Source organism: Oncorhynchus clarkii, chromosome 1, assembly GCF_045791955.1.
Source record: "Oncorhynchus clarkii lewisi isolate Uvic-CL-2024 chromosome 1, UVic_Ocla_1.0, whole genome shotgun sequence".
NCBI lineage: Eukaryota > Metazoa > Chordata > Actinopteri > Salmoniformes > Salmonidae > Oncorhynchus > Oncorhynchus clarkii.
The window spans coordinates 20,706,594-20,715,733 of NC_092147.1; the positions used below are offsets into that span (position 1 = coordinate 20,706,594).

Genomic DNA, 9,140 nt, shown 5'->3' on the forward strand with positions numbered 1-9,140 from the left:
CCAAGTTAAACAATTTAAAAGCAATGCTACCAAATACTAATTGAGTGTATGTTAACTTCTGGCCCACTGGGAAAATGATGAATGAAATCAAATCTGATATAAATCATTCTCTCTACTATTCTCTCTACTATTTTAAAATAAAGTGGTGATCGTAACTGACCTAAGACAGGGGATTTTTACTAGGATTAAATGTCAGGAATTGTGAAAAACTGTGTTTAAATGTATTTGGCTAAGGTGTATGTATGCATGTATATGGATATATAAATATATGGGTGATTGGAAATGATGCAGACAATTACATTGATGGAAGCAACAATCTATTGGCAACATTAAAGCTGATCCAGCCCCTAAAAAAACCCAACATAAAACCTTATACAAATCTGTTCATGTACACCCTAAAGAAGAATATTACACTTTTTAAAAACATTTTCTGAGAAGCGAATACTTAGATATGTTCATTTTCACATTTTAATATATTTTTTGGAATGTTTGGGAATTACAGAGACCTTTGTAAAAATTATATAGTAATATAGAGTGGGAAAGCAACCGTGCTTTTGGACAATTAATAGAACACTGCAGTATATAAAACTGAATAAAAATATCTGTCTTGTCCAGGACCAGAGTCTATGCAGACCGGTGCACCATAGCCAACCAGAGCTACAGTAGGCCTTCATGCAAACAAGCCATTTGCCACATAGGCCTTTCATCATTCACTTTGAACTGGACCTTGTGTTTACAGGCAGTAGGACCTGTCATCATTCACTTTGAACTGGACTGTGTGTTTACCGGCAGTTGCAACAGAGTGACTTTAGATCACTAGAACACATTCGCCAAAAGCCACCAGAATGGATTTCTACAAATATGTTAATACCACAGGAGTCCTCTTACATTTGTGAACTGTACAGTAATCAAACAACTATGAATTTTGTCCTCTTAGGTCTCTCTTTATGTTGTGTTGTCCAAAATATTGAGTCATTGACACTGAAACAGTGCATGCCGAATGGAGGCAGCTAATAAGTTACCAAACCAGCTGTGATTTACAACCTGAGAGCAATATTTATTGGACTACCAACAAATGTACTGGTGAATTATATTAATTATGCATTGACCTGCATCCATCTATTCTGTCAACAAAGCCTTAGTGTACATCATCAAATGTTGAGTCAAACATAATTTATTTTTAAAACCTAAAGTTGGTTTTGTAGCATAAACTGGGACCCCCGTAGAGGGCGCCACTGGACTGAGGGGAGCCTCTGGACTGAGGGACGCCTCTGGACTGAGGGACGCCTCTGGACTGAGGGACGCCTCTGGACTGAGGGACGCCTCTGGACTGAGGGACTCCTCTGGACTGAGGGGCGCCTCTGGACTGAGGGGCGACTCTGGACTGAGGGGCTGCAGCTCTGGCAGCTCCGGACAAGAGGGCTGCTCTGTCAGCTCCGGACAGGAGGGTGGCTCTGGCAGTTCCGGACAGGAGGGCGGCTCTGGCAGCTCCGGACAGGAGGGCGGCTCTGGCAGCTCCGGACAGGAGGGCGGCTCTGGCAGCTCCGGACAGGAGGGCGGCTCTGGCAGCTCCGGACAGGAGGGAGACTCTGGAGGGAGGAGACGGAGAGACAGCCTGGTGCGTGGGGCTGCCACCAGAGGCCTGGTGCGTAGTGGAGGCACTGGATACACAGGGCCGTGGAGGCGCACTGGCGGTCTCAAGTGCAGAGCTGGCCCCACCCGTTCTGGCTGGATGCCAGCTTCCCCCCGGCAAATGCGGGACACTGGCACCGAGCATACAGGCCTGTGAACACTCCGCCTCGGTACCATGCTTATCACCCCATAGCACGGGGCCTGACCAGTCCCATGCTCGCCACGGTAAGCGCGGGGAGTTGGCTCAGGTCTGCTTCCTGACTCTGCCACACTCCCCGTGTGCTCTCCCCCCAAAACGTTTTTGGGGCTGCCTCTCGGGCTTCCTTGCCAGCCGTGTTCCCACATACCGCTGGTTCCTCTCTCCGGCTGCCTCTGCTCTCCTAGCTTCCTCCACCTGTTCCCATGGAAGGCAATCCCTTCCCACCAGGATCTCCTCCCATGTGTAGACTCCCTTGCCGTCCAGAACGTCCTCCCATGTCCAGGAGTCCACCTTACCATGCTGCTTGGTCCGTTGGTGGTGGGAAGTTCTGTCGGCGTCATTTTTAAATAAAGTTCAAATGTACGCTTACCATGCTGCATCTTGGTCCAGTACTTCAGCCAGCCGTGACACTAAGTCCTTTTTTGTGGGACCTGACCACACAACTGAACAGTAGACAAGGTGTGACAAAACTAGGGCCTGTTGGACTTGTCTTGTTGATAGTGTTGTTAAGAAGGCAGAGCATTGCTTTATTATAGACTTCTCCCTATCTTAGCTACTACTGCATCAATATGTTTTGACCATAACAATTTACAATCTAGGGTTACTCCAAGCAGTTTAGTCATCTCAACTTGCTCAATTTCCACATGATTTATTACAAGATTTAGTTGAGGTTTAGGGTTTAGCGAGTGTTTTGTTCTAAATACAATGCTTTTACTTTTAGACATATTTAGGGCTAACTTATTCCTTGCCACCCACTCTGAAACTAACTGCAGCTCTTTGTTGAGTGTTGCAGTCATTTCAGTCACTGTAGTAGCTGACGTGTATAGTGTTGAGTCATCCCCATACATAGACACTCTGGCTTTACTCAAAGGTAGTGAGTGGCATGTCGTTGGTGAAAACTGAAAAAAGCAAGGGGCCTAAACAGCTACCCTGGGAAATTCCAGATTCTAACTGGATTATATTTGAGAGGCTTCCATGAAAGAACACCATGCTCTGTTAGACAAGTAACTCTTTATCCACATTATAGCAGTGGGTGTAAAGCCATAACATATATATTTTTCCAGCATCAGACTATGATCGATAATGTCAAAAGCTGCACTGAAGTCTAACAAGACAGCCCCCACAATCATTTTATCATCAATTTCTCTCAGACAATCATCAGTCATTTGTGTAAGTGCTGTGCTTGTTGAGTGTCCTTCCCTATAAGCATGCAGAAATTCTGTTGTAAATTGGTTTACTGTGAAATAGCATTGTATCTGGTCAAACACAATTTGATAACTGGCTGATTGGTCGGCTTTTTGAGCCAGTAAAGGGGGCTTTACTATTCTTGGGTATCGGAATGACTTTAGCTTCCCTCCAGGCCTGAGGGCACACACTCTCTTGAAGGCTTAAATTGAAGATGTGGCAAATAGGAGTGGCAATATCGTCTGCTATTATCCTCAGTAATTTTCCATCCTGATTGTCAGACCCCAGTGGCTTGTCATTGTCGATAGACAATATTTTTTTCACCTCTTCCACACTGACTTCACGGAATTCAAAAGTACAATTCTTGTCTTTCATAATTTGGTCCGATATACTTGGATGTGTAGTGTCATCGTTTGTTGCTGGTATGTCATCCCTAAGTTTGCTTATCTTGCCAATGGAGAAGTCATTAAAGTAGTTTGCAAAATCAGTGGGCTTTGTGATGAATGAGCCATCTGATTCAATGAATGAAGGAGCCGAGTTGGCTTTTTCCCCCAACATTTTATTTAAGGTGCCCCGAAGCTTTTTACTATTATTCTTTATATAATTTATCTTTGTTTCATAGTGTAGTTTATTTTTTATTTAGTTTAGTCACATGATTTCTTAATTTGCAGTACGTTTGCCAATCAGTTTGGCTGCCAGACCTAATTGCCATACCTTTTGCCTCATCCCTATTTGTAACTGGAATAAGTAGTTTCATAAATGCGTCAAGTGCAGCGTCTGGTTGCTCCTCATCACACACCACAGACCAGCAAATATTCTTTACATCATCAACATATGAATCACTACTAAACTTATTGTATGACCTCTTATACACTATTTTAGGCCCAGCCTTTGGAACTTTGGCTTTCCTAGATATGGCTATTATATTGTGATCACTACATCCTATGGATTTGGATACTGCTTTAAAGCAAATATCTGCAGCATTAGTAAAGATGTGATCAATACATGTTGATGATTTCGTTCCTGTGCTGTTTGATTGTAGGTTGACCAGGGTAGTTACCCTTACACAAAGTCAAGGATTTTGTAGGCATATAGTCAGGTGTATGATTAAACAATTATACCAAACAGGTACTAATAATCATCAATCCAATATGTAGGTTGAAACACAATCATTAACTGAAACAGAAATAGCAGGAATAAAACTGAGTGAGGAACAGTCAAACTCAGCTAACAAGGTGAGGTTTCTGAAGACAGTTTACTGTCAAAAGTCATACACCATGGCAAGACTGAGCACAGCAACAAGACCCAAGGTAGTTATACTGCATCAGCAAGAAATTTCAAGGCAAACAGGGGTTTCCATATTTGCTATCCAAGCTCTTTTGAAGAAGCAGAAAGAAACGGGCAATGTTGAGGACCGTGGACGCAGTGGTCGGCCAAGGAAACTTACTGCAGCAGATGAAAGACACATCATGCTTACTTCCCATTGCTATCAGATGTCCAGCAGTGCCATCAGCTCAGAATTGGCAGAAAACAGTGGGACACTGGTACACCCATCAACTGTACGGGGAAGTCTGGTCAGAAGTGGTCTTCATGGAAGACTTTCTGCCAAAAAGCCATACCTCCGATGTGGAAACAAGGCCAAGCAACTCAACTATGCATGAAAACACAGGAACTGGGGTGGAGAAAAAGGGCAGCAGGTGCTCTGGACTGATGAGTCAAAAGCTGAAATATTTGGCTGTAGCAGAAGACAGTTTGTTTGCCAAAGGGCTGGAGAGCGGTACACGAATGAGTGTCTGCAGACAACAGTGAAGCATGGTGGAGGTTCCTTGCAAGTTTGGGACTGCATTTCTGCAAATGGAGTTGGAGATTTGGTTAGAATTAATGGTCTCCTCAATGCTGAGAAATACAGGGAGATACTTATCCATCATGCAATACCATCAGGGAGTAATCTGATTGGCCCCAAATTTGTTCTGCAGCATGACATCGACCCCAAACATACAGCGAAAGTCATTAAGAACTATCCTCAGTGTAAAGTAGAACAAGGAGTCCTAGAAGGGATTGTATGGCCCCCACAGAGCCCCGATCTCAACTTCATTGAGTCTGGGATTACATGAAGAGAGAGAAGCACCCGAGGCTGCCTAAATACACAGACGAACTGTGATTGGTTCTCCAAGACGTTTGGGCTAACCTACCTGCCGAATTCCTTCAAAAACTGTGTGCAAGTGTACCTAGAATAATTGATGCTGTTTTGAAGGCAAAGGGTGGTCACATCAAATATTGATTTGATGTACATTTTTCTTAATTTCACTCACTTTGCATTTTTTAAATTGATAAATATAAACTATTAACATGTCTATTTTTGAAAGCATTCTTACTTGACAGCATTTTTTCACACCTGCCTAAAACTTTTGCACAGTACTGTATATCGTTTGTGATGTTCCCACAATCCAATGAAAAATTCTGGAAAACCTTTAAAGATTAAATGGGTTCTAGGAAGGTTTTTGCAGCACCAGACAAATGTTTTATTCAAATATTCTATAATTATCAGGACGACTGGACACTTTTTGTGTTATGAGAACATTTGCCAGACCTAACAAACGTTCTGGTAACTTTCACTGAACCAATTTTGGCTTGCTGGAAGTAGACCGGATTCACTGAACTCTATCCTGACCCTAAAGACTCATCATGCAATTAGCCTTTTTGACTTGACGTGTAGGCTACTGTACAGAGCATCCGCCCACACCGCTGTGAACTAGACTAAGTTGTATCATACTAGCTAGTTATGCAGCTTGAATAAGAGAGAGTTAATGTGCCTGTCAGACTGCACTGTGTTCCATCTCCTCCCAGTCCCTCAGACTATCTCATGTACCAGTTGGAGCCTAATTTTACTTTATGTTTTTATGTGGGTGTCGCGCTATTTGTTTTTAAGAGCCCAATAGAGACAGACAAGTTGAAAATCCCCTGCTGATGGGAAAAACAAAGAGTAAAGATGCAACTCAGAAACATGAGAGGGGAGCGGAAGTAATAATCAGAGGAGTTTTTATGTGTGTTCAATTAGAAATGGTTTGAAAGCTGGGGAGAGATGGATCTGGGATCTCACTGGCTGCCTGTGTAAGCTCCGTGAAGGAAGCAATTTCAGCTGCAAATTGGTTTCTCCTCCTACACCACTACCAACCCAGCCCCCCCCCCCCCACACACACACACACACACACACACACACAGAGAGAAATGCACGCACGCACACACATACAAACACACTCATGCCATAGGCACGTGTTCCTCCTCCTCACGTCTTCTCTGGGTGACTCGGCAAAAATACTGGCCACCCATCCTCACCGCAAGAGATCTGTGTGTGTGACATAATTTGTGTTTACAATTCAGCTTGGGGGCATACACACAACACAAACAAGTAAAAACATCTACAGTGAACTCACTGACACACATACTGATGCTCAAGTGTCTCTTCCCTTGTCAGTGCAAAATTACCGTCTGTGAATTCAATTAAAGACTAACCTCCAGATAGGCAGGCTGAAACAGTGTATAAATACATGTCTGTCTTGCTTCCAGCTGCCCCAGACTCTTTTCTGCTATGCCAGTGACTGCTCTAATACCAACCAATTAGGGGGGAGAACTGTAGGGCACTATCAGGAGTAGTCATTGAACCATTTGGCTATTACTTTGTATAATGTATTGATTATGCTGATTCTACAGAGGAACAGTGGCTGCTCAGTCTCATCTCCCGTCTTCTGTCTCGCCTCCGCAGGGAAGAAGAACTCGATCCTAATGCACAAGGTTCAGCATGACCTCAATTCGGGCGTCTTCAACAACCGGGAGAACGAGATGATCCAGGAGATTGTGAAATATGACCGTGAGATGGTGCAGCAGGTGGACCTGCATAGGCCACGTGCCATGTCCATGTCCAACCCACCCACACATGGCGGCATCTTCACCCCCCCTGGCCCTCCCCAGAGCTCAGCCATCGCCACCCTCCAGCAGGCTGTGGCCATGAGTTTCTGTCCCCCCATGGTAGGCCCTCTGGCAGGGGGTGGGGGCCTGCAGTCCCCCCGGATGGTGCAGAGGTTCAAGGTGATGCAGAATGTATCCAGCCCAGTGCCAGCCTCCCCTCCCCCCCAGACCCAGCAGACCATGCATCCCCAGCTATACGCCAGTGGAGCATTCGTCGCGGCCCTCTCCAGCCCCCCCATCCAGAGCCCCTTAGCGGCTGGGGGACGGACATTCCAGTACGGGACCTCTTCTGGCTCCCAGATCTCCCTGGTTCAGAAAGTTGTGCCCAGCCCCACACACAGGCCCAACACCCATAACAGCACCCGGTCTCTGCACATGGGCAGTCTGGGTCAGAATGCCAGGGCACTGTCCGCCTCTCAGCCCTCCCTGCCCCAGGGAGGGGCTCAGCCCGTGGCTCCCTGCCCATCACAGTCCGCCCGTGTCTCCTCCACCTCCATCGGGCCCCCTCAGGCCCCCTCGGGCAATGCAGGGGTCAGGAGCGCTATGACTCATAGGATGGTGCTTCCCCACCAGATGTCTGCAGGGGCGTTCCCTCTAGCCTCCCTCCCGGGGACTGTTACATTGCTGGGGATGGGCATGGGCATGGGAGTGGGCATGGGGACAGGCTTGGCACCAGCCCTGCTGGACTCAGGATTACCCAAGAGTGATTTTATAGCCAGCCTCCCTGAGACAGACCGTGCTAGATCGAGGCTCTCTTCCAATTTGTGACCTTTATTAGATTCCTGCAGAGCCAGTGCTTTTTGGTTGTGGGAACTCTAGTCGTTTCTTCCTTCTACCCTATAATTCTCCCTGTCAGGCGGGGCTAAATCTGACTTAAATAATGTATGCTGTGTGACTGGTGATGACAGGGAGAGAGAGACAAGAGCTGATGGAAAATGTATGACTAACAATATGAAGTCTGTATACAGAGTTATTGTCAAAGGTGGGATGTTTCTACTCCATCCACAGACAGATACTGACCATACGTAATGGTAGCACCTTGTCCCCACATCTCTTCTCCTTTATTTTCTGTGTTTACTGTAACCATATTCAACATACATAACATCTGTCACCCACTATCTATATACTCCCAACAATACAAACTGTCTGGGACAAGAAGAAAATCTGGGACCTGCTTCAGATGACAACGATGACATTCACACTTTGCAGAAGTGTTCTGAGATTTCCTCTTTTGTCTGTGGACCGGCTTTAGCACAAGTTCTACTCATGCCACCGTAATATTGTTTCAGAAAACAAGAAAATGCTAAATGTTATTTTTTTCCCACACCACATCTTAAATTAATGCATTCAAAGGCTATAAAGGGAATTGTTTGACATTTGTATTTTTAATCGAGACTTGTACAAACACAATATGGCCTGGGATTAGTAATATATCACTGAAGAAAAGAAAACTATGATTGTAACATTTGAAGCCATGCCTTTTGTCCATAAGTGTGTGTATGGGTATAAGTATGACTGAGTTTCTTCATAGGGAATTCATATAATATATAACTCATCCCCCCTCTCTCAAATGATCTTTGCAGAAGATGGTGGAGGTATGTTTAATTTTTTTGCTATGGAATCTACCATATCATACATGACATTCCATTCTGACTTTGCCTTTTCAAAACACTACAGCTCCGTCCCCATAGGATGATGCATATGCATGTTGATATCGGTTATGAGTCACATGAATATCAACATACTGTAAATCAACATACTGTATTTCAATAAACCCTGATGGAATTTCATATCAGGTTATTTGCATAGTTATGTTTAGAATAGGCAGTTCATAGTTTTGCTTTCTTTGAAATATATCCAAGATAATAGTCTGGCTGAAGTTCTGAATGCACTTTGCAGCGTAATTGACGATGCTAATATCCAGACAGAGCATGTCCAGACAGAGACTGATGCCTCGAGGTTAGATTGCATAAATAATTCCATTTAATGAATACATTAAACATTTAATTGATACATTTCGTCTCATCTGTATTGTCCATCCATTATAAGACTTTTTTTAGATTAATAGAAATTCTAAACAAATCTATTTTTTCCCCACTTTCAAACCAAAGTCATACAGTAATATAACATCTCATTAAGGTAGACTGGGTGTTTAATG

The 9,140-nt window shown here is 44.4% G+C and overlaps 1 pseudogene; it reads left to right on the forward strand.

Moving 5' to 3' along the window:
- LOC139415632 (potassium/sodium hyperpolarization-activated cyclic nucleotide-gated channel 2-like) overlaps positions 1-7,750 on the forward strand; it is a 105,516-nt pseudogene extending 97,766 nt beyond the window's left edge.
- Positions 7,751-9,140: the final 1,390 nt, after the last annotated feature.